Genomic DNA, 24,298 nt, shown 5'->3' on the forward strand with positions numbered 1-24,298 from the left:
AGTCTGCATGAAATGGAAGAATACTTCTTAGGATCCCTCAAGGCAAAATCAGGAAAGTGGGATAAAGAGAAGGCATACACGCGTATCTCAGCATGTATTTCTGCTGATTAAAGAATAATCTTCATACTAGGAAGTGAGTTTAAAGTTCCTCAATCTTATACTAATATATATCTCTATACTTAACACTAATACAGCTTTCCCTGAAGCTATATTAGTACTCTCATTTGTGAGCACACTAAAGCAAAAATTATTTAGTCAACACAATAATTAGTTACTGTTAACATGGGTCACCAGTTCTTGACTGGGGTTTGAATCATTACTCTGCACCTTTACTTCACTGGCAGAAATTTTGAAACAAGACAATTCTAAGACGTGCTTCACAATGGCAAGCTACTTAAATGAAAGAGAATTTGAAAAAAAGGTATTAAAGTAAGTTAAATTTTAGAAAATAATGAAAATCCATTAAAAACAAATTCTTACATTAAGAAATTTGGATCTAAGCAATTTGGTGAGTATTCAAGCAAAGATCTGACTCTTTTTTTTGGTATGCTTTTGTTTCCAGTTTCAGGAAGTTGTTTATTTGTTGACTCAATGCTTTCTTAGCTGCCTAGATTTTTGATTATACTTGATCGTAAAAGTAATTTTTAAGATGATAGCATTTATTTGGAATCAATTGTGTATTTGCTAGAAGCAGCAAGGATTTGTATAGAAACAAACAAGAAAAGCTGCACCATTCACAAGTCATATTAAAGCATTAAGAAAAGAGCACACAATCTCGCTTTTATTATGAAAATAAAAGTAAACCAAGCCCCATTTGGCAAATGGCACTGTGAAGATTAAGAAGTTGAAACACTTCACATCTGCTTTGAAATAGATATAAAACAGACTATTTGCTTTTTTCTTCTAATTAAAAGCTATAAAATGCTACATTTTTCTGCAAAATATGTAATTGCTTTCACAGTTATTGTTGTATTACCTGTACCTTCTGTACTACATGCAAAAGAAGTGTTGACATGTCAAAAGAAGATCTAGAAATTTATTTAAATTTACAGAATTAAGAAATCAGACATACTGGAAGACCACTAACATATTTTGACCAGAAATTTTAACTAAAATAATAATTTTCTATTATAATTGAATTCTGTTATGTGATTTTGAAAGCATTTAATTAGACTAAGAAAATACCAGTAATTTGGGAGAAAGAGAAATGCCCTCACAAGAAGAAATGAGTAAATTCTATGCAGCATAAAATTGGGAAAGCTGTAACAGTAATCAATTGCAAAATTCTGCACTATTGTGATTTGTGAAGTCAGCTTCATTGTGTTTGTGTTGCATCTAAACATTTGCTAGACTAAGAAAAAACAAAGCACACGTTTCAATGAACGTGACAGGAAAATAATCAACTTTTAAGTTCACAGCAGCTACACAACTAACTTTAGAGCTCACAATCCAAAACATAATTACATACTTTTTGCCTCTGAGTTGAAATGCTCAATATTTACAGATTTTAGATATGATTATAGGCTTCCTGGTTTTGAAAGACTTTCCCTTTACCCCTTAGGATAATGCTGTTATGGCTGAATTTATTCTTCCTCCCTGCTTTAGGGATGGAAGCTGCTTGAAGGAGACCAGACTTTCACCTCAACTCTGAGGTGCAAGTTCAATTTCTGCAAACTCCCTAGCAGAGCAATAAATTAATATCTGAGACATAGTATTACTAACAGAAATGCTCCCTATCAAATATTCCTATTGCAGCAAATATGGCATTCATAAGCAATTCTGTATTTTGTTCAGCTGCGACACTTTTCCTCCAAACTGAGGAGCACCAGAACAAATATCAGTATCCTGGTGTGCCCTGCCACAAGCAGAGAAATCAAGCAAAACCTGTTTCTCCCCTATTATAATCCGAAGATATCTTTTTTTTCCTGAAGGGCACAGTAGCCCGCTGTTACAACTTACCAAAGAGATGAATCTCCTCTGAAATTTGAAAAGCTAAGACTGACATAATTCATAGAGGGTAACTTTGGAGGTCAGACTGGTATACCACTTGACACCAAACAACTACCTAAGCATAGGCATATGTAAAAGCAGAATTTCCCCCTGTGCTTCTGTAGTCAGAGGCTGTATGGGTTCACAAAGTTGCCAGTACTGATTCAATTGCAGTAGAAAGTCCCAGGATAAACATATAGCAGATGGCTGGAACTGTAATATACATGCTGCATTCATTCACCCCTTTATTATTCATTCTGAAGTCCCTCTTGACTAAACTGTAATTTTCAGGAAATTGCAATGATAATTGTAGGTAAATGAACAAAAATTAAACCTAATTCAAATGAACTTCATCCATAAAATATGATTCATGTTGGGGCCCTGTATTTTTTTAAAAAACAGAAAAAACAACTGATCTGTTTCTACATGCAGATATGAGCAGATATACATAAATATACAAGTGCTACCATTGCACAAACATAAAAGCTTACGATGGTGGCTCTGCACACAACAGGATCCATCGCTTGCATCCTGCTTTTCTTAAAATCACCCTTTCAGCTGATAGAACTATAATTAGGAGCTGAAGGTTTGTTACTGTGTCACTTGAATGAATTGATCTGCAATGGAGGCATACAAAAAGAAACGTGACTTGTAGAGTGAAAAAGGCCTTAAGAAACCAATCTTCAGTGCACTTTGTAGTCAGCAAAACACTGTTTCACAGCACTGAAGCGCCGTGACATCTGCAAACAGAAACTTGTTTAAAGCTAAGCATCAGTTAAAGTATCATTATATGTAAGAAAACTGTTTCAATCTAGTTTGGAAGTTTCTTTTTATGGATCATGGAATACAAACAGCTTTTGCACAGGGATATTATTAAGTCACTGAACTTTAATTGCATGTGAATTACAACAATGGAAATTTTAAAACAGAATTATTGTTCAAATGGGAAGAAATATTTTAAGAAATGGAAATACAGTCTACTAGCTGAAAAACAAAGTTGCAAAAACTAGTAGCAGTATCTTATAACAATATTTGTTGAAATGCAGACAAATATAAAAGGGTTCCTTCTCTTGTAAATCATTTTTCTTGGGCCAGCATATTCTAGTGGCTTATTTTGACAGTAAAGCTATGTATATATAGGCCAAATCATAGGCTAATAAAACCAGCAATAGAAAGAGGCTAATAAATCATCAAGTCCATCACTCTCCCCGTGTGCAGAGTGCCTATTCTCTCTAGCACATTTTGAAGTGCCCTATTTATTCAAGGCAAAGATTATGCAAGAGCTTGACGTGTATCACATACTATGATAGACAGAGACAGACACACACATACACATTACTAAGCCTTGTTGGAAAGCCTTAATTTGTGGCAGAAACCCAATGCCTATCTAAATCTCCGTCACTTCAGCAGGCACAGAAATTGATCATAATTATTTTTGCAGATAACGGTGTGTTTGCTCATTCACCCTTCGCACCAGAAGGTCCAGCCCCTTCCATGCTATCCAACTGCTTCTTTAAACAGTTGCTCGAATTAACACAGCAAGACTGAAGAAAATACATCTCTCCTTTCAAATCGGATTCTAAACTGAAAAGAGGATCATGAAGCAGCACAGTCAAAAAACAAACTGCACTTCACTTCCTACAGAGCTGCCTTCCAAATGAAATAATCAATCAAAAAGAAAATAGGAGAAAAGCTCTCCAAAACATTACTGATTCTCTTTGAACACATTTTATAGATTAGCCATAGACAGAATATCACATGGAGCACGAAATCAACCTTACTATTTCAAGAAATCATAGCATTACCTTCTGTTTCTCACAAGCATTACTCTTATTCTAGTTTTGGTTACCTGTAGTAAAGAGAAGCGACAAAAGGTCTAGAACCAGTCTAACTAGAAGTAGGCAGGTGCCAACAAGAACTTTATCACTACAATAGCAGCAAAACCAAACCTAGAACCCTCTTTGAAAATTATCATTATCTACAGAGGCTGGATTGTTAATAATGAAAAAGATACAAGAGAGACATATTCATAAGACCTTGGATTTAACCAAGGTCTACTGACACCCTAAAAACTTGTACCTCTACTTAAGAATTCATGCCATCAGATACTTGGGCAACATTTTCAAAAATTCTTGAAATATAAACCTAGATACTGTACTTTTTTATGGCCATTTACAAGCTTCCATGGATTCCCTTCAAAATAAGTTGTATGATAATCAAGAATCACAATCCTATATTAGAATTAAGGATCTAAATCATGCACCATATTATTCCTTAAGGACGACATTGGCTGAGAAAACAAAGACAATGTCTCCAACAGATCAAGCTACTGCCCAAATTTGTGAATTACTTGAGATGTGAAGGATGGTATATGATAATGATTACTAGTTTCTTAATTATTTGGGCCCTTTAAAAACTTTCTCTACAGCTCAGAAGTCCAAGACTGATGAACACTCTAGAAGCTTAAGTAGCTATTCATTTTACTGGCCACAACAAGAACCTAAAAACAATTTGCTGTCCAACAGTTTTACAGGTGCTTGGATGCAAGCAGTTCCCATTAATGCAAGTTATAACTGTATTTATGCAGCTTGATTCAAAGGAACTGTGAGCCTGGAATTCTCAATGGCATCAGCAAGAAACAGCTCCATAATTTCTCTGCTTCTTTCTGGGATATCACTTTCTGCTGTGGTCTGGAAAGCACCTACTACAACGCTTCTTTGATTGAAAGTTATTATTCTATATCTATTCTGTGGTATCATCATGAAACTCTGGCAAGACCATGATTTCCTGTGCTATGTAACAAAGAGCAAAGTCCCCTTCCTGAGAATTTTAGCAGTATTCAGTTAAAATCATGGAGAAATCCACTCAATGCATAGGAAACTATTTATCACCACATTACTTAAGACACTCATTTACAAGTAGACCCAGATTTGCAAAGACCTACAAATATCTCATCACACTAAACACTTTGTCCAAGTTCCCGTGCAGATCATGCCCTGTTACTGCTCATGTCTCTAAGGCATTTCACTCTTTCCCCATCAAAATTTACAAGGCCTTCCACGTACTGATAATTTCTTCCCCTCTCACAATGCAAAAAACTAACATATATCTTCAAGGTAGTCTCAGTTCCAAAGAAAGTGCTCAAAAGACAGCTAAATCCCCACACTTCTCAGATTCTGAAGCAGGTTATATTAATCTGACATCTATGTCCAAAGGTGCCTGGGGGAAATAAGAAAAGCATATGCCTGTGTCCTGCTGAGCCCAACTTTCAGTTTGGATCTAGCAGGCAAAGGTACAATTCCCTGTTCTGCCTGACTTGGAGCATATGCACTGGAAATGCTACAGAATTTATGATTCTGCATAGAAATGAGGGTTCTGCTTGTTGCATCTCCCACAGAGCAGGAAGCAACCTAAAAATAGAACAACCAAGTAAATCATACAGATTGATTTTGGCAAGTACAGACTTAACCCCACTAAGGTTTTTTAAGAGAACTACAAGACAGGAGAAAACAGCTATCGCATTAACCAAAGCAGATGGAGAGACCCAGGAAGAAAGGTCAGGCAAGGGGAGAAAGTTAAACTGCCAATAAAATTTAAAACCAAAATAGAGCTTCTACATTTTTGGTTGGGGTTTTTTTTTTTTTTTTTTAAAGTAGCAGCAGCAAAGAGCATCTTAAAACAATGCTCTATAATTTTAATTTTTTTTTCCTGCTCTTCTCTCCCCTCCCTCTCCCCCCTCCCCGGCCAAGTAGCCCAATGTCTCAGATAACAGCCATTCATCTACACTGCAACCTGACAGTCCTCAACACAAGCCAGTATACCTCTCAAAACATAAATGCAGGATATTTAGAAGATGTCCCGATGTCCTTTCATCAGCCACTACTCAGATGACTGACACTAGTGCTAGACTACTATTTGACCCTTTCACACAACAATCGTAATTTGTTGCCATCAGGCTAGATTCAACAAATAAAAGAGACATTACTACTACTAACAGAGAGAAAGAATAAATAACATGGGAGAACACACGATTTAACTACTTCTGGTAAGATTCTTTTTTATGGAAAGCAAGAACTAAAGCCATACACTTTTTAAGCTCTCAATACCAAAAATCCATGAATCTTAAAAGTCTCAGTACCTGATTACTGCCAGCTGACATCTCCTTACCAAGCAGTGCTCCAAGACAGTGAAATGGAAGACACGCTGATCTTCACAGTTGCTGTGGGTGCTGCTTCTGTGCCAAAATCCTCTCCAACACTGCCTACATGAAAGCTGCTTCATCCTAAGCTTTTTCCATCAATGGCCTATTTCATAAAAGTCTTATGACCTCATAGCTTCTTTTTAAAAATATGGCCATAGTCCCCAAAATAAACTCAAAGTGAACAGAGAAGTTACTCTGAAATACTGCATTTACCCAAATCCAAGATAACCCCAAATTTAAAACACAAGTTCGTAAGGTCTCACGAAATACTTCCTAAAGCTAGAGGCTAACAATACAGCTCTCATATTTTGTAACATGGATGGCATCTTAAATAGAGGAAAATGTTCTATTTTCAAAGACCTTTTTCTGTAGTAATGTAATTTTAAGATAGCCAGCCACTAAATAGGTTTTCTTTTCACCACAGTGCGTTATACTAGCAAGAGCTACTTTCCCTCTTTCCATACCTCTGAAGAGCAACTAACTGCCTTTCTTTTTGAGTTGCTGTCCATATGCAACAAGAATAAACATCAAATTTTACTGGACTCCCTCTGTTTCAAATGCAGATCCATTTTGAATAAAGTGAGAAGAAATAGTTTCCCTAATTCTAACACCATCTGAACCAGATGCAACAGCTCAGAAATGGAACTGTGAAAATCTCAAATAACAAAAATACGTTTGATTGGGCAGAATAACTACCTCCAATTTCCCTGCATTTGCTGCCAGGCAAGAGCAGATATGGGAGCACTCAGCTGTGACAAACAGCACCTAAGGTAACAGCAACAATTTATTTACATGTCAACATCAAAGATGACTTTCAGTTTTTAAATACTCAGAAATAAATAAAAAATAAAACCTGGTTTGGATAAATAACGTGCATTGATAGTCTACAATGTGGATTCATGACTTGTGAATAGGTTGCAACTAACTTTTTTTTTTTTTTTTTAAATTCAAATTGCAGCAGCCAGTTACAAGATTAAACAAAAGGTATGGGCTGCAAGACGAAGAAGGAAGCCCTGCCTGCTGCCATGATGGGCAGCAGGGCTGTCTGCACTGATGGCAGTCATAGGATGGTTTGGGTTGGAAGGGACCTTAAAGATCATCTAGTTCCAACTCCCCAGCCATGGACAGGGACACCTCCCCCTAGACCAGGTTGCTCAAAGCCCCATCCAGCCTGGCCTTACACACTTCCAGGGATGGGGCCTCCATGTCTCTACCGGCACACACTTCTGAGGAAAACATGGAGATGACTGGTGGGACTCCTGCTGCAACCCTGAAAGCTCCCTGGACAACATGTCTATAATTTGCTGAGGGGAGGAACTGTACCTTATGGCAGAGATATATACTACAGACACTGACTGTCATGAATGAAGACATTATAAATTTGCAAGCAGTCACATTTGTATCAATACTTGGCAAGATATGTTTTGAAAGTGCTCCAAGACAGTGAGGCCAAGCCAGACATGTTCCCTGGGCAGCCTGGGCCTACCACACCTCAGCAGGACTGCAGCAACAGTGATGGTCCCACCGATCCCCAGAGTTCACTGGAGGTGAGGAAGGCAGGCTGCCTGGGCCTGGGCAGCCACTGCCCGAGACAGCCATGTCCAGGCCCCAGGTCATGGCCTGCACCGAGCTCCCAGGCCTGCTAAGCAGCCTAGTCTTTGGCTTACTGCATTAGGAGACATGGTTTTTGAGGAGCAACCATGTGCTGAGGTGCACAGAGTGGAGGAGAGGCCTGACTGCCGCCTGCAGAGCAACGGGATAATGTACCTCACCAGCAAAAGCGCTTCTTCCCTTCCGCGCCAACACCAGCAACCTGAAGGACTTCTGCAGCAAAATACAAAGGGTCACTACTGAAGTACCCCTGACAACAGGAGAAGAGAATGAGAGGCGATGATTTCCCCTGAAAGCCTTTCTGCAAGGCACAGGGGTGATGGCAGTGGGGGGATCATCTCTTCAGCACTCTGTTTCTGTTTCCCTCAGCAGCCCACAGAGAGCCTCTTGGCCGCCACATCCGCTCCCATTTCATCGCTCCTTTCTGTGTGCTGTTTATTTACCTCCCGCTTGTTTGTTGGTTTGTTTGTCTGACACAATGATAAAACCCAGATTTAGGTTTCCAGCTTTGACTGCAATTTTCCTCCTGTTGCGAGCATCCTGCAAAGGGCACTCCTGCTGGAACTGGATTTTCCTCCTCCTCCCAGCTGCGAGGAGGCAGGCACTCACTCCGCTTCCCTGTAGTCCCGAGGATCAGCAAGAGAAATTAATTTCATTCACTCTATCGAGTTCTAATTCCTATCCCATTAATGAGATCACAGAAAAGTCACACCTTACTGCAGCTGCTTGCTGATTGTAAGAGTAATGAAAATCCATGCTTTTGAAATGGTGCAGAGCAACACTAAATTAATACCTGAATTGACCAAAAATTAAAAAAAAAAAAGGGCTTTTTTTTTTGGTACAGATACCTTATCCTTGTGAATCTTCTGAATCATTTAAATTGGAAACAAAAGTAAGGGAATGTGAAATAAGGGAAAAATAGCATTCATTCCTAATAAAAACATCTCCCCAGATGGAAGTGTTTCAGATAATTTACATTTGTATGCTGACTAATTACATCCAAACTAGAACAAATCTTATCCTTAGGTGTTTTTTGTTAATTTGTTTTGTTCTTTTGTTTTTTGTTGGTTTTGTTTTGCCTTTTTTTTATTAAATCATAAACAATACTCACTTGTAATTTCATTTACTTACTTTTCTAGTGGTTAGGCATTCAACCCAACATAGGCTACAAAACTAATCAAGGCATACACAGTGCTAGTTGATTTTTATTTCCTTACCATGAAGAACTAAAGAACAATATAACCTTTACAGTAATAGATATTCAGGGATGCTTGGTGGGCCTGGCAAATGCCACAAAAAAGTAGCTAAGAACAATTGTTCACTTTGACTATATTGGAACCCATAACCATACTCTGTTCAAAAGCAAAAATGCAGACAAAAGGTTTTAGTCACACGGATTTAGCTTACAACATGTGGACCAAATGTTTGCTGCATAAACATTTGTAATTCCATGTAAATCAAGTTAATCACATGCTGACAGGAATATCTGTTAATTTCCCATTTGTGCTTGTTACTCCTCCCCGCAAGTGTTTAAAATTGCTATCTTAAGAAGCCTGACATTTAGTTACTAATGCAATATAATGGGAAAAATGAATTATACATTAAAAAAATACTAGACCCTTAACCCCCAAAAGGCTGAAAACAGGTAAGCATTTCTCACATGAATTACAGGACATTAAAAAAAAAAAAAAAAAAAAAGACTTTGATTTCTCCCAATATATTTCATCTTGGTAGTTGCAACTGTTATTACAATAAAAACATGCAATAGCAGGTGTTCTTGTAGAAACACATTTCACCTGCAGAAATTTGTGTGCTTCACAGTGCTTAGAACAGATGCATTGGATGGTCAAATGCATGCTTTGTGACCTGCCCCACCTCACTTGCTCTTAATTTCGCAAAGGCACTGAAGAGTCAGGGCAGATCACCTCCCAGCTAAATCCAGACCCTCAATAGTCTTTTCTACAATAAAAAGGAAAGTGGCTTATGAAAGGCAATTCTGTTACCCAATATGGAAAAGCAAGGTACGGTATAATTTTTCTTCAGCAAGTTATGCAGTTAGTAATGGAGGCTTCCAATCAATGATGTAAATAAAGGAGACACCATCAGACCTATCCATTAAATACTGAAATTCCCCAGAGGCAAATATTGCTGTAGAATTGTCAGCTGCTAAGGTTAACTGTGAATGTAGGCCCAAAGGACAGACACAATTTCTTTAAAACTGAAATATTTACAAAAAAAACCTTTTCAGAATGAACTTGCCTTGAACAGAGTGACCCTTATCTCATGATAACAACCTATAATCTCTTACTGGCCTTTAACTACTTTGTCATAGGTTAAAATAAATCATGAAGATAATAATTTAGACGTTTTTAAAGGCAATGCTCTCTTCTCAACTAAAGTATGTAGTGATTATATCATCATCTACTTTGCGGAGGAAAAAAAAAAAAAAAAAAAAAAGAGGGTCTCAGATTAAGCCTTCAGTATTTTCTACTGTTTCAGCAGTAGGAATAGTTACTAGAACTCAGATTGATATCTTAAGAGGCTTTTGATGAACCTAGGTTGAAATGGGGGGGGGGGGGGGGGGGGATGAAGGAGGGAAGGCTGTTTAGTGGGGAGTGTTTTGTTTTCTTTTAAACAGAAGCAGAAGACCAGGAAGAAAAGAGAAAGACAAACAAATTTTAAATCCCTGAAAGTGTGGACTGCATGTACATTTAATTATTTAATTTTACAAAGGTTCCCATTTATTTGAAGATGACATGGTTTAATACACCACTCTATAAAGACATAATAACCAATGGCTGCTGAATCCAATTTTTTTTTCCATGTAGCTTCAGACTTTGATATCATTTAATTAAAATGTTTGAGATATTTCTGTGATAAGTAATACTTTTTGTAGGATTCAGCAGTGAGTATCTGTGCTGGAAGCGATAGACCTTTGTGCATTATGTCTCTTACAATCTTAAACAAAAGGAGTATTTAAAAATATAGTAATTCTGTGTTACTGTTTGAATTAAAAACACAAGCAATAAAATTACAGGGGTGAATTGTTTCTTACCACACTCACCTGGGCCAATAGTTCAGCCCATTACTACTTCCACTGCACAAGATGCATAAGTACACTATATTATAATTCTCTGTTAAGATCTCTCACACAGGTTTTGAATATTTTGCAATCAAGTGTGCTGCAAGAATATCTGGAATTTGAAAGACACTGATCACAGAACATATTTTTTTCATTAAATAAAATTTTCTGCTTAATTGATCTTCTATAGTTTACATGAAACCTAAGAAATGGAATCTTGTGTTCCTGAAACATCTGTATTGCTTTAAAATTTGAAGTTGGTATGCAGTCCAGTGAGTCATTAAGTCACAGATGAAGCTGAACATTATTCACTATATATAACTGCATCCAGATCATATTTGTTCTGCCCATTCCCATTTCTTTCCAATTATCTTTACTTCTGAAAACACATTTTTTCAAGGGTTGAGGAACTTGCCTTTACCCCACATCAGATATCTCAATTCTTCCTGACAAAGGTAAAGAAAATAGACAATGTTATTTTTCACTGATCACAGTCAACAGATTATTGAATGCCTGAGGATTTTTTCTGAAGTTTTTTCAATCCTTTGTAAGTATCTGGTAGTGAAAGTACGAATGATGCCACAGCCAAAAAACATAACAATGCCAAGAGGAAAACCAAGCCTGAATCTAATGTTCAACAACTGAAGTCCATGGCAGCTTCTAAAGAGATTATGCGAAACATCTTCTACAGTGAAGAGGGGAAATATCCAGTCACATCTGTATCCATTCTGGTGTGGAGATGGACAGAGACAGCATCACTCTGAATGGTCTCATCTCCAGCCCAGGGGAGTGGAGAAGTTTCCATATCATTAACAACTATTCAAAGAAAACTAATTTGTTTGTGGATAATTCCTCTAACATCAATTCCACTCACTACAGTGGTTTGGGAAAGAAAAAGATTAGTCCAAAGAGCCAAAATTTTACAGTTCTGCTGACCGAAACAGCATTAACTGTTCCTAATCAGCTCCCTGGCATGTACTTTAAATTTCACATCTTGTTTTGATAAAGACAAAACTTGCCTGCCTTCTCATTTCAAGTAACCCTTAATACATCTTGCACCTTTCTGACAATAGCGTGAAAAGTACTCCTGTGATAATAATATACTTATTTCTGAATAAGCCTGCCCTACAAGACTATTAAAAATCTTTTTATGCCATATTTAGGAAGCAGAAATCAGTCCAACATGAGTAAGTGACCCTTCAGGGGAAAAAAAAAAAAAAGAAAAAAAAAAGAAAAAAGTTTTAAAAATCCAAATTTACATTTTAAAGGAGACCGATTACAAATGTGACATGTCAAGAATCCTGAAGAGTAATTTTAAATACTTTTTCAGTTTGGCAGTCAGACTTAACATGTCAAAGCTGAACACAATTTTCCACACCAAGCAGCTTTTCCTTCCCTGGGTAACTATTTGATGCATTAGTATATGATATGGGCAGGCACTGAAAGGTGACTTGCAAGTATTTATTAAATCACAATGTTTTTACAAAATTTCTAGATAAGGCAACAAGCTTGTAAGAAGTAATATCTTGGGAAATAAAAACCACAGCAGGCATCCTTTTCTTTGGGCATCTTTAACAGTTGTTTTTCATCAGATGGCAGCGGGCAAAACCTACATTGCAGCAGAAAGTTACAAGAAAAATACCAGGAACGTTACAGGTCAGAGTATTCAGCTGCTTCTCTGCCTCCATGTGAAACAGAGCTGTGATATGGAGTGGCAGAGTATCCCAAGATCTGGTGCCAGTACATGAGCCTTTTACTGTGTCACAGCCAAAAATTAAGAATGTGAGCAATTACGGTTAGATCCCTCCAATGAATATAAAGTAATAGTTAAGAGCTGAAGGCCATCTTCTACTGAGTAATACATATAGTTTGAAACTTATAGCCTATCCTATGCCCCTGTTTCACATTGAACAGGCAGTACTAACCAAGCTTCATATAATTAAAGGCTAGGAAAGGCCAGACCAGGTCCCCTAGTCTGGCTTACTGTATAATGGCCCATATAACATAGGCCACCACAGTTAACCCGAGACTGAAACCAAGAACTTTTGACAGACTAGCACAGACCTTTGAAAAACATACTCAACCTTGACCCAACCAAAAAACACAGACGCAGATGTTCATCTCAGTTCCACGGTTTACTTCATTGACAAGGGCAGAATGTAAATAAAATGCAGAAATCATAACAATTCAGTCCTCAGGCAGTGAAAAGAAATCTAAGAAACTGTTCAGGAAACTATTCTTCTGAAACAAATGCATTTTTCATGAAGCAAAACGAGAAGATGGTATTTGCTATGAGAAACCTTGGGCTGTTTTGCCCTTATCCTCAGAATACACAAAGAGGGACATGCATTCAACCAATAGCATCATCAACTTTTGACACTGGAGTGAAAATGCTACAGAACATTTCTGAAGGGACTCGGTCGTTTCTCTCTTTTGGAAGAGCTCAGCTTTGCAGCATAAGCAGATATTTTCATTTCTGATCATTATATCTGACTTACTCTTTCTCATATCTTAGGTATTGTAGGAAGCGATAATCATCATGAACAATGCCTACCTACACTCAAATTATTAATTGCAGTCATATATTAATTTTCCAATATTCCTTCAAATAAAATGTGAATACATTTTGCATTAATCTATGTCTGAAAAATAGCTAATGAATAATTCATTCAAGGATAACTCCTCCAATCAGAGCATGATTTAAATACATTTTACTAACGTTGGACTAACTTTGTTCATTATTGCTTCACTGATTTCCATGTAAAAAAAATGCCATAATTGCTCCAAACTCTGCTATTATTAGCAACTAAAATTATTCTTGCACCAGAAGTTCCTACTCAAGGAAAAAAAAAAAAAGTAAATCATACTGGCTGCACAAACATTCCCTACCACTATCCAAATATATACATAAAAAAAAATAAATGCATATCTCTGGGGAAGAATGGGAGATCTCTTGACAGATTTAGGGATGCAAACTCAGTGGGAGGGAGATGCATCCCAAATCCATTTTCAGCCAAAAAAACCACAAGCTTTTGAATGCACATCCTTAGATTGTGGTTTTGAAAGTTTACTCCTTGGAGCATACCTGGCAGCAGCTGAAAATGGTAAGTGCTCCAAATCCATTTCACGTAATCACAACCATGACCTCCCTACCTCTGTCCTCCAGGAAGAATTCTGAGGCACATGCCACATGCGGAAAACGGAAACCAAATTGATTATTCATTTGTGTTATCATCATTCCCTCCTGGATTAAATGAGAAGCTTCTATTACATGGCAGACTTTTGCTTCACTAAATCCTGTTTTTTTTCACTTTGCTGTTTCAGATTCATTTTTATCCTTCTCTTCTCTTGTGCAAGCCTTATTGTCTTCCTTTTCAACTGCAATTATCACTTCTCAATACTAATCCTTTCCCAAGCAGCCTAGATTTTCACCCCTTTGTATTGAACCAGATTCCTTAACGTTTGATCCAGTAACTAGCTTATTTTACCCTCTAATCCCTCATTTGCCACCTCTACATACAACCTGGATCTTTCCCTACCTAAAACAAGCCATTTTCCACACTCTCATTACCTCTTCCTTTGTACTTCTCACCTGATCCTCTCCAGGGCATAGAATTACCGATTCCTTTTCTGTCCAATAAACTTTGTTCTTTTCTTGTTTTACCTCTAATCCTATTTTCTCAAAATACATTTCAAGCCTTTTTTTTCCCCCTATTTAATTCGTATTTAACACTCAGAGAGCTGTTGCTTTGTATGGTGTAACAAAGAAAAATCAATGATAATCACAAGGCATATCAAAATACACAAACCAGAAACAGTAAAAGATTTGTTCCAACAGGTTGTATGCACATATATAGTGTACTTAAGCTATACTATCTCCCTAATGAGCTCTGATGAACCTCTGTCTGTAGCAGTACAGAAAACAGGAAAAGGTTTCCTTCCTACTGGGCTATAAGCATAAAGCGAAGGAGGGGGAGATTTTAATGACTCATATTGAGTTAAAATTCCCAGCTATTTGTAAGGGTAGAACCATTTTTATTTCTCAAACAACCACATTTGGATTAGACAGCCAGCATCACCAGATGCAGTCTGAGTCTTACCACAGCCAAGTTTATTGAGCTCCAAAGACAACTTCATGCGTTCCTTTGGACTTCACTGATATTTCTCCCTAAATATAGCTTCTGTTTGAATGAAAACCAGAAAGAAGATGCAGAGAGAGACCACAGAGAACAGTTAAATCAGACAAAGAAGCATTTCTTTATTTAACTGTAATAAAGATTTTATACATAGATAGCCTTCATAGAGACAGAAGAGCTTTGTCCACTTCCCTGGCACCAATGGCTTGAATCAGACAGCAAAGACTCTCCACCTTTAGGCAGCGAGCCACAGGCAGGTGACGTCAGGGCATTCACATGCCAGATCCCACGTCTGGGAAAAGAGTTCCCAGGGTATCATTTTTGCCTTCCCGAGCTGGAGACCACTGGGGGCTGTGGCGAGATGTGGGCTCCCGACGTGACCCTTGCTAAGACAAAGCCCCAACGCAAGGAGCCGGGCTCCCGCATCACAAGAGCTGGCATGAGAGACAGCTTTTCCATTCCAGCTCCTTCACAGATAGTCCCTTTGTGAGTGACAGAGCTGATGCATCCTCAGTTCCCTCAAGAATACTGTCAGTGTTTCTCTGTATGTTTATACCCCAAATATTTCCAGTATACACAAGATATAAATAGGCATGCCGTAGAAGGACCCCGGTTCATTTTCAGGTTTGTGACATCTGGCTCAACCACAAGTTTATACCACCGAACAGATATTTCTTTAAAGAGGAGTCTTTAAAAGTGAACAATCCAATATACACTGTACTTGGATTACATTCTTTCAGAACATCTGCAGTGATACAAACATCCCAAAAGCAGAACAGATTGCAAGGATTTAAACCTGCATTAATGTTAGTTTTATGCTTTTACAGTTTCATGCAAAAAGCTATGAGAAACCAAAACCATCAGGGTAAGAAAGGTTAATGGGATTGATTTGCCAAACTGCATGCATTTCCATAATGTTGAAAGGATAGAATTTTTTTCCTCAGAATATTAAGGATTACTATCAGATGCCTAGAGGGCAAGCACCAAGGAACAGAAGCATGTGAACTCTTATCAGACTATCTTTAATGTGCAGTATTGTTAGAAATAATGTAATTAAGAATAGTAATATGGATTTCTCAAATAAATTATGTTAATTATATTATCATTTTAAAATTATAATTAATATTCAATTATAAGAAACACAAAGGAGATTCAACAATTATATGGCATGTCTTTGTCATGGTGAATATGTTTTAAATTAACATAGAAGCTCATTAAAACCAGCTGATTTTATGGAACTACATATGACAGTTTTACTATGTACTTCCACTGACATTAAAGTCAAAATCAATGTACAGTAATATGGAGACACTTCCATGCTGCTTACTCAAGCTGACGTGCTTTGTTTAACCTGTATAAGTGCATTCAAATGTGAGAAAAAACGGAGAAATCCTGTTCTTTTCATGCCAGCTTTTCTCTACAGGTCTCATTTACAGTGCAGCTCCACAAACATTCCTACCAGGCCAATGAGCAAATGGCAAATTTCTGTGCTGTAGTGGCCCAGGGCAAGCAGGCATTTCTTAAAATGACTGCATCATCAAAAACAGTCTCCTGTGGTACCAAACCTGCCTACCTCAGTGCTCAGGCAAATTCCCTAAAATCTGTTGTGAAACAGATCTATCCACATATTGCTTGATTATTAATAACCATTTGGGCCTACGCACATACATTAAGTGGTTTCAGAATATACATGTATCATTCACAGAGTTCAACTGAGACTGGAAAAAAAACACCACCTTGCTTTCCCACTTTTAAATAAAAGAAATCCAAGCAAGCTGCAAGTGGCTGAAAGTTTATCCTACTAATTGCCTTTCTGCCATCCTCAATATTTTATAAATAAGCATGTTACTACATGCTTTTGAAAACATAGTAAGCAAAATGGAAGGAAAATTAAGGTTATCTTAATTCTATAGAATACATTAGGGCATTATCACTTACTGTTTTATACAGTAGGAGAAATCTGGTATAAAAAGCAGAAGTGAGCATAAGCATTTTGGTTTTCGCCAGTTTCTCAACAGTATAAGTAACTGTCATTGAAAGTATTGTATTTAAGAAATCCCTAGAGCCTCAATTCAAACAGAATTTGAGGTGTAAGTCAACTGAAACTAAAGAGAAACTTGAATTGGTAATGAAATCTTTGTTTACTTTGAGTAAGGTCATCTACAAACATTGCAGACTTCACTCACTCAAACATCTTCTTCCTGCAAATTTTGTATATTTCTATTCAATGTTTTTAAGAAGAAGTTGCATTCCACTTAAATGCAGGTGACTTCTACATGTAAGATAAAACAAAACATGAAAGTTAATTTATGGAACCTAGTTTAACAAAACAGCCTCTAAAACCCATCTATTTAGAGGCTTCCTGAGAGTATAAAACAAGAACTTCTGAGTCTTCTTCACAGAGTTGCCCAGCAATATTCACTAAATCATTTGGTGAAATTGGGTGTTGTCCCCATCCCAGTAATTTACAGAGGCAGGGAATGGGAGGAGACAGGAATCGCTGTTCAGCAGTGATTTAAAAGCAGGGTGCAGAGATCAGGACAAGTGTGTTGTCCTCACCCTTTGGAGGTACTCCCCCTACTCACAGTTCTTTCCAGGTATGATATCTGCAAGTAGCTCAGTGTCTTGCAGATGAACGAGATCATGTGAAACCATCTAATTTTACCTCTGGCAACAGAAGGAGTCTGCTATGGTTCAGGGGATGATAAGGCTCAGTGCTCTCAGCTTCAGGCCAGCACAGCTTAGCAATCGGATGAACTATAAGGTCTCACAGAAATATGCCTATTCTCTCCCCAACAAATAAAAGTAATAACAACAATGCCAAATATTTCTTTTTCTAAGGCCGACAGCTTTCCACAGCCTACTAATGACAGCAAGGAGAGAGCACACGGGGTACCCTCCTTTAGTCCTCACTGCTCTCTCCAGGAATGTGCTAGTCACAGCAAAATATAAGGCCAAAAAGGACAACTACACTCTTCCAACTTACATACCACCTTCCTGCCTCTTCAGATAATGGTATCTGGGAATAGTTCAACACCTTGTTGACAACCTAGATCAAGAGTGTCCATGCTGTATCTACCCCAATACTTTCAAACATTCAACCTGTTCCATCTCATCCATCATCTCAGAAATGTTAAATCTCTGCATTTTAAAGCAACACAGACATGTACTTGAAATAAACATCCAGCCAGCAGTTGACGACATTTTCAGGTCTGCCTTGCTCAACTAGGAAGATCTCAACAGGGTTTTGTGTCCACTGTACAAAGTGCCATATTCTAGACAATGCATTCTTTTTTTGGCTCCTAGCTTTATTACATGCAAGCACAAAATGCATTTTTCAGACAGTAAAGATTATCCCTCAGTCCTCAGCTACATTTCTGGTATCCCATGGAATGAAGGGCTACACACTTTTCCAACAAAGTCATAACTGACAGTTCCCAATCTAGTCTTAAGCCACTGGAATAAGGTATCTACAGAAATATCAGGCTTATGCCAACTGGATATTTCCCCCTGGGTATCAGGTTGAAGAAGGCCATTTAATCTGAACTGAGCACGCAATCACCCCTCAAATAAGGCAGATATATGTTGTATCATCATACTTGAATTAAAAAAACCCAACCAAGTAAGACACACCAGGAAAACCAGATTTTCTGTAGGCAGGAGAGGGAAGGAAGGTGACAAAACTTACTGCTCTCTGAAGAAAATTGGAGCACAGAAATGCTTAATCAGTCTCAGTTAAGTTTGAAAAGAAAAATGCAATAGCTTTGCTTCCCATGGACTGTGGTTTTCGTTCACTTACTAATTCCCAGGAAAGTTGGTTGGACTCTTTCCACAGACTTCACGGAGAGCTGGATCAAAGTTTTTCCTACTATAATGATAGCCTTCCCATTAATCCTAGTTCATTAGGACATTTATGCATGTCCATGCCACGAGGGAGGGTGAAAGAATATTTGGCTGAGATGTGCCTTTTCCCCCACAAAAATATAATTTGTAAATACTAAGAGACAACCACACTTCAGCCATTATTGGTACATCTGCTAGATCTTCTGTTAAAAGCAAAGTCCTCACTTTATTCCTAAAAAGGTACTAAACAGTTATGAAATACCTAAATCAAGTTTCTATGATTTTGCATTACTGGCAGGCAAAGAAAATAAGCTATTGCAATACACAGTGACACAGAAGATGGAGTATTAATTTGCGTATTATATTACAACAGCTATTCCTGTGCCACTGGCAAGAATATTGGGGAATTACAGCTTCATTCCCTTCTCCTCTTTTACCTTCTCTCACACCCACAGACTGCTCTGAAGGAGATGGTCATTTCCTGGGGTATAAAGTGGCACCCTAGATAACTTTCATATCTTTTGGTGGAGTTTAGTGCAACACAAATCTACATAACACAAGAGAATAGCATGGAGACAGGACAAAGCCATGGACTTTTATTCTGTCCCTTTTTCATAGTCCAGAAATGTGTGTGGGACAGAATGTCATCTCACTCCATGTACCTACAAAAGCCCCAATGAGACTGTCACTATTGGCATCAACTAGAGCTGCCTTCTACCACCTCACACTCTGTGAGACCTGAACAAATCGCTCTTTGACCCATGTTTAGGGTGGGATACCTTCCCAAACCTTGTGCATTTAGTATATTCCACATGCACCTGAAAACTTGACCCCAATACTTGCATTTCCATTCTATCTCAAGAAAACCAAAAAAGAAAAAATTATGAATATTGAAGCCCTGCCTGGTCTTTATACAAGCTAAATAAGTTCTTAGAGAGACTGACTTTTTTTCCCCCCACATGACTATTAACATACCATACTTTTAAGCAGTAGAATTACATACAGATGACATGTTCTTCATCACAGCTGAATTTGATCTCTGTTTTGATATTTTAATAATAAGGTAAAACCAGCATGCGCATAATAGCAGGCTGAGCAGAGTTTAAAAATAAGTCTTCTCTTCAAAAGTAATAATAGCAGCACATTCTCTTCTCTGCTACTGCTTTAGGTAATGACTTTATTTGGGTACCAACTGTCAGATTCATGGAAACATTTTGAAGAGTGAGAATGTTGAAATACTTTCTATAACAGTGATCACAACAGCCATGAAGATGACAGCAAATGACTTTTCAAGAGAAGCACAAGACAGAGGCATTTTATAAGTGTTCATCACATAATACCTGTATAACTCATCTCTCCTAGGTAAAGATTTCTATGCATTTGAATATAACCTTCACTGATCACAAGAAATAAAATGTGAAGTTTTATATAAAATTTTTCTCCCCTTTTTTTTTTTAAGCTATCACTGGAATATTAAAGTGGACTCAGACTCCAAACTATAGCTATGGTTCTTTTTGCACATTTATTATAGAGTTTCAAAGATGATAATGGTAAAATTATTATCTTGTACGTGTTTATCTTGTATTTCAGAACAGTAAGAAACTTCAGTACTTTTAAAAATTGCTCAAAATTATTACTAAGAAAAAGTGCAAAAGTAGTTTGAGAAACACACTATTTCAAGAATGCCACTGTCATTAAAAAGAGATTATATTTTAACATAAATTCAGCGTGACTTTTAAAAGAGTGTTTCCACTTTTCAGACACATCCTGTCAGAAAACACATTGGAACTCGTTGATAAAATTACTTCTGTAGACACGATGGGATTTATTTAGAGAATCCAGTAAGAGATTTTTACCAGTCCCTCACAGATATTTCCCCCTCCCCCCCCGCCTTTTCCTTTCCCCAGATCACAGGGATCACTAAAAGGGTTCTCATTTAGAGCTTCGCACTGCCACGGGAAGCCTTACATGTCTCCTTGAAATTGAAGATGTTCACTCATTTAACCCAATTCCCCGCTAATCTCATTATGGTTTCATATATGCATGAGATGGCAACGGACCTTGTCCTGTCTACACTAAAGCATAGCTAACCTCACACACAATAAGGACACTTTAATACATGTTAGATATAAAATACAGTTATTACTAACTTGTTTGATGCCTTCCATTTATAAACAGTTTCAGGCCTATTTATTTTCTGATTCACAGATTCACTTGCACAACAAGACCCACACTCAAGTAGCATAGAAGAAAGGGATGCAATCTGAACTTAGCCAGTGTCATGAGGGATGGGTAATATTTACAACACGACATAATGCCCTGATGATGTGCAGTAATAGCCAATCCCTGCTTACATATATAGTGAATGTCATCACCTCAATGAGGAAAGAAATGCATACAAGAATCACCTCCATGAAATGCTGAAAAATACCCATTTTCACATATTCAAATTTTGAAAGTATAAGCAGAAGGAAAAAAAATACAATATTTTGGTGAAGGACAATTATCTTTCTAACAACTCTTACATGACACAAAATCATAATACACTACACAGATAATTTGCTGGGAAAGCTAGCTAGAACTGGTTCTTCAGACACAAAGGAGTTATGTAAAATCCCTAAAAACTATGAAAATTATGCTTCAGCAGTAGTGTGTAGAGGCTCTGATAGCAACAGAAGAACCCATAAACACACAAATCTTTTTCTAGAGAAACTAATATGCTCCTATGCTTAAGTTTGGCAACAGCAGCCTTTCCCTTCCAACAAACTCTGTAGAGTGAGATGTCAAGTGACCATGACCAGCAAGAAAAACCTAAGGATTGGCAAGGTCCCATTAACCTTTCTGAAAAAGAAGGGAAACCAGTCTCACATTTTAAAAATTCCCTTCCCTGCTTTTCACTGGGTTGTTCAAACTCCAGCTCTGGCCCCAGCTATAATTAGAGCACCTGTCAGAGTCTGGCCATCATCTTGGCTTCTGGGAGCAAGCCTGTCCTTCATAAGATTCTCATACGACCTTTTCCCTATACAAGGTATGTGTAAATGGATTCACATTTGAATAACTCAAAGGAAAATTAAAATAGTGCTTCCCAAAGATGAAGATCTCCATCTCAATTTGTTGGTGATCTACAGCACATCCCAAATCATTTCATCTTGTAACTCTATAGTGAGGTTTCACTTACAACTCTTATTCCCTGGTTGTGGTTTTTTTTTTTTTTTTATGTTAAACAAGTTAAAATTAATTACAAATTTTTTTTTCTCTGCAGAAGAAGGTTTTTAGTTTGGGGGTTATTTTTAGGATAATCTTTACTAATTTTTTCTTCCTTTTAAATGTCACCATAGAGAAAGGAACCAGATTTTTATAAAGGCAAAAAAAACCAGAAAAAGCTTTTCATTTTCTATCAGATGCATCTAGTTTGAATAAGCACATTCCTTTATAGAACATCAACCAGAATGAGTAATTACTCCCCTCTCATTTGACAAAACTAAAATGTTTGGCTGGCTCATATATACGAGATTTTTTTAGTGTAGGGACATAAATCTCCCACATATCCTTTACATCCAAGTGACAAATCTCTTTGCATTTTTATTTCACTGTGTCTGGGAGCTCTGAATTCTATTTATACACAGGAATAAAACTGTTCTTCATTTCCCAACCAAAGGTCTCCTCTTGACAGATCTCCATTACAGCTCTTCTTCTGAAAAACTGGATGCCTTTTATCTTTTCTTATCCTTTCCCATGTTCTCAAGTATCACTCTTTATATAACATCATGTATTTTCACTCAGCTGTATTCCATTAGCCGTTATGAACATCTCCGCAAACGTGTTCACAATGCTGAGACAGCATTCACAGCAAGACTAATTGAGACAACGGAGAGTTACACTTTTAGTTACAGTCTGGTGGTTCTGATGCGCAAACTTTCTCAGCAAAGGAAACAGGATAAGAAACACAGAACGGAGGACAGGCAGAAGTGGGGAAAGCACATTTTAGGCAAAGTCATAGGATTATAAAAGGACTTTGATTAGAAAGGACCTCTGGAGGCCATCTAGTCCGACTCCTTGCACAAAGCAAAGCTGGCTTCAAAGCCAGACCAGGCTGCTCAGGTCCTGCCAAGTCATGTTTCAAAGGCATCTGAGGGGACCTCAAGTCCCCTGGGCCAATTACTACAGGCTCAGACATCCTGGTGGCCCACAACTGCATCCAGTTCCTGAGGAACTGAACAACAGTATCTAAAGAGAGCACCTGAAGACTCTGATGTCATCACTGCCCTCTACGTATTACATTTAATATGTGGTTAATGCAAGTTGCAAGTACACAATTTCTAATATCTGCAGAATTGTTTAACAGTTAGGTGAAGCAGAAGCACAGAAGATGACCAAATACTCAAAGAAGTACTTTCCCATTATGTCATTAAAATACTAAAATTTAATAATATTTTGTGCTATTCCTATATTGTAGCCATTCCTCAGAAGCTCTGGAAAAATCTAAAAGTATCAATGAATCCTCCCCATCTTTTAGAGTAGGAAAATATTTTTATTGCTAAATCAAGGCAGTCTACTGATGCAGTCTTACACAGGAGACAGCCAGGGAGCTGTAGGATCTTCCACACATTTTTAAAATTCACTTCTCTAGTCTACCTCATATTATTAAATTAAAACAGGATGAAATTCACCAAACTGCTTAGGGTTGACCTACCGGTGTTCACAGCAAAGCCTATGGATCCTGCAGTGGCTTTACCAGAGCAGCCAATCTCACAGGGAGCATTTTCAAGGGCTCTCTTAAAATGTCTGACTACCAGCATCATTGCTAATAAAACTGCATAGAGATCTTCCATCATTGTGACCTGCAAATATGTAGATTGATAGAATGGATTGTTGTCTTATATGATAATACTTAGGTCCTCACTAATTTCCCCAGTGTTTATTCATGCAAAGAAAATTTATTCCTCTGACCTTTGCTTCCCAAAATTAAGCAGAATAATTGGAAGAATTATTCTATAATTGAAACCCACAGCATGGTTATTGGCAGCTCAACTCCAGAGATTTTTACCTTTAATCCACACCTCATAAAACCTGTAATGAACATTACAATTAAATACACTAGGCAATAATAATAATAATATGGTGCTGCTTAAGAAGGCCAGTAATGTTATTCAGTGCTGTCAGCACCATAAACAAAATGCACAAGAGAATAATCTGATAATAATGAATTCATGACTAGCATTCATGTTTTTGAACTTCCTTTCAATGAACATTTTGTGTAAAATAAAAATAAAAAATGACTGAGTTACCAATTCTTATTGGAAAATCAGTAGGCAAAAAGGAAAAGTGAGACATGTGAAGCATTTATAATGCGACCACCACTACCGTATTAGAAATTAATCAGACATGCTTCTGAGGGAGGTGAAGGAAAAAAAAAAAAAAAATGGTCATGGAACA

At 37.5% G+C, this 24,298-nt stretch overlaps 1 protein-coding gene across 1 annotated transcript in view; it reads right to left on the reverse strand.

Annotated features, from left to right (window-relative positions):
• The window catches only part of NAV3 (neuron navigator 3), a 448,741-nt gene extending 442,582 nt beyond the window's left edge, over positions 1 to 6,159 (reverse strand). The window contains exon 1 of the mRNA XM_014963931.1: positions 6,128 to 6,159. The gene's annotated coding sequence lies outside the window, so the exon portion shown is untranslated. The remainder of the gene's footprint in view (positions 1 to 6,127) is intronic.
• Positions 6,160 to 24,298: the final 18,139 nt, after the last annotated feature.

Source organism: Calidris pugnax, unplaced genomic scaffold (assembly GCF_001431845.1).
Source record: "Calidris pugnax isolate Ruff unplaced genomic scaffold, ASM143184v1 scaffold44, whole genome shotgun sequence".
Taxonomy (NCBI): domain Eukaryota; kingdom Metazoa; phylum Chordata; class Aves; order Charadriiformes; family Scolopacidae; genus Calidris; species Calidris pugnax.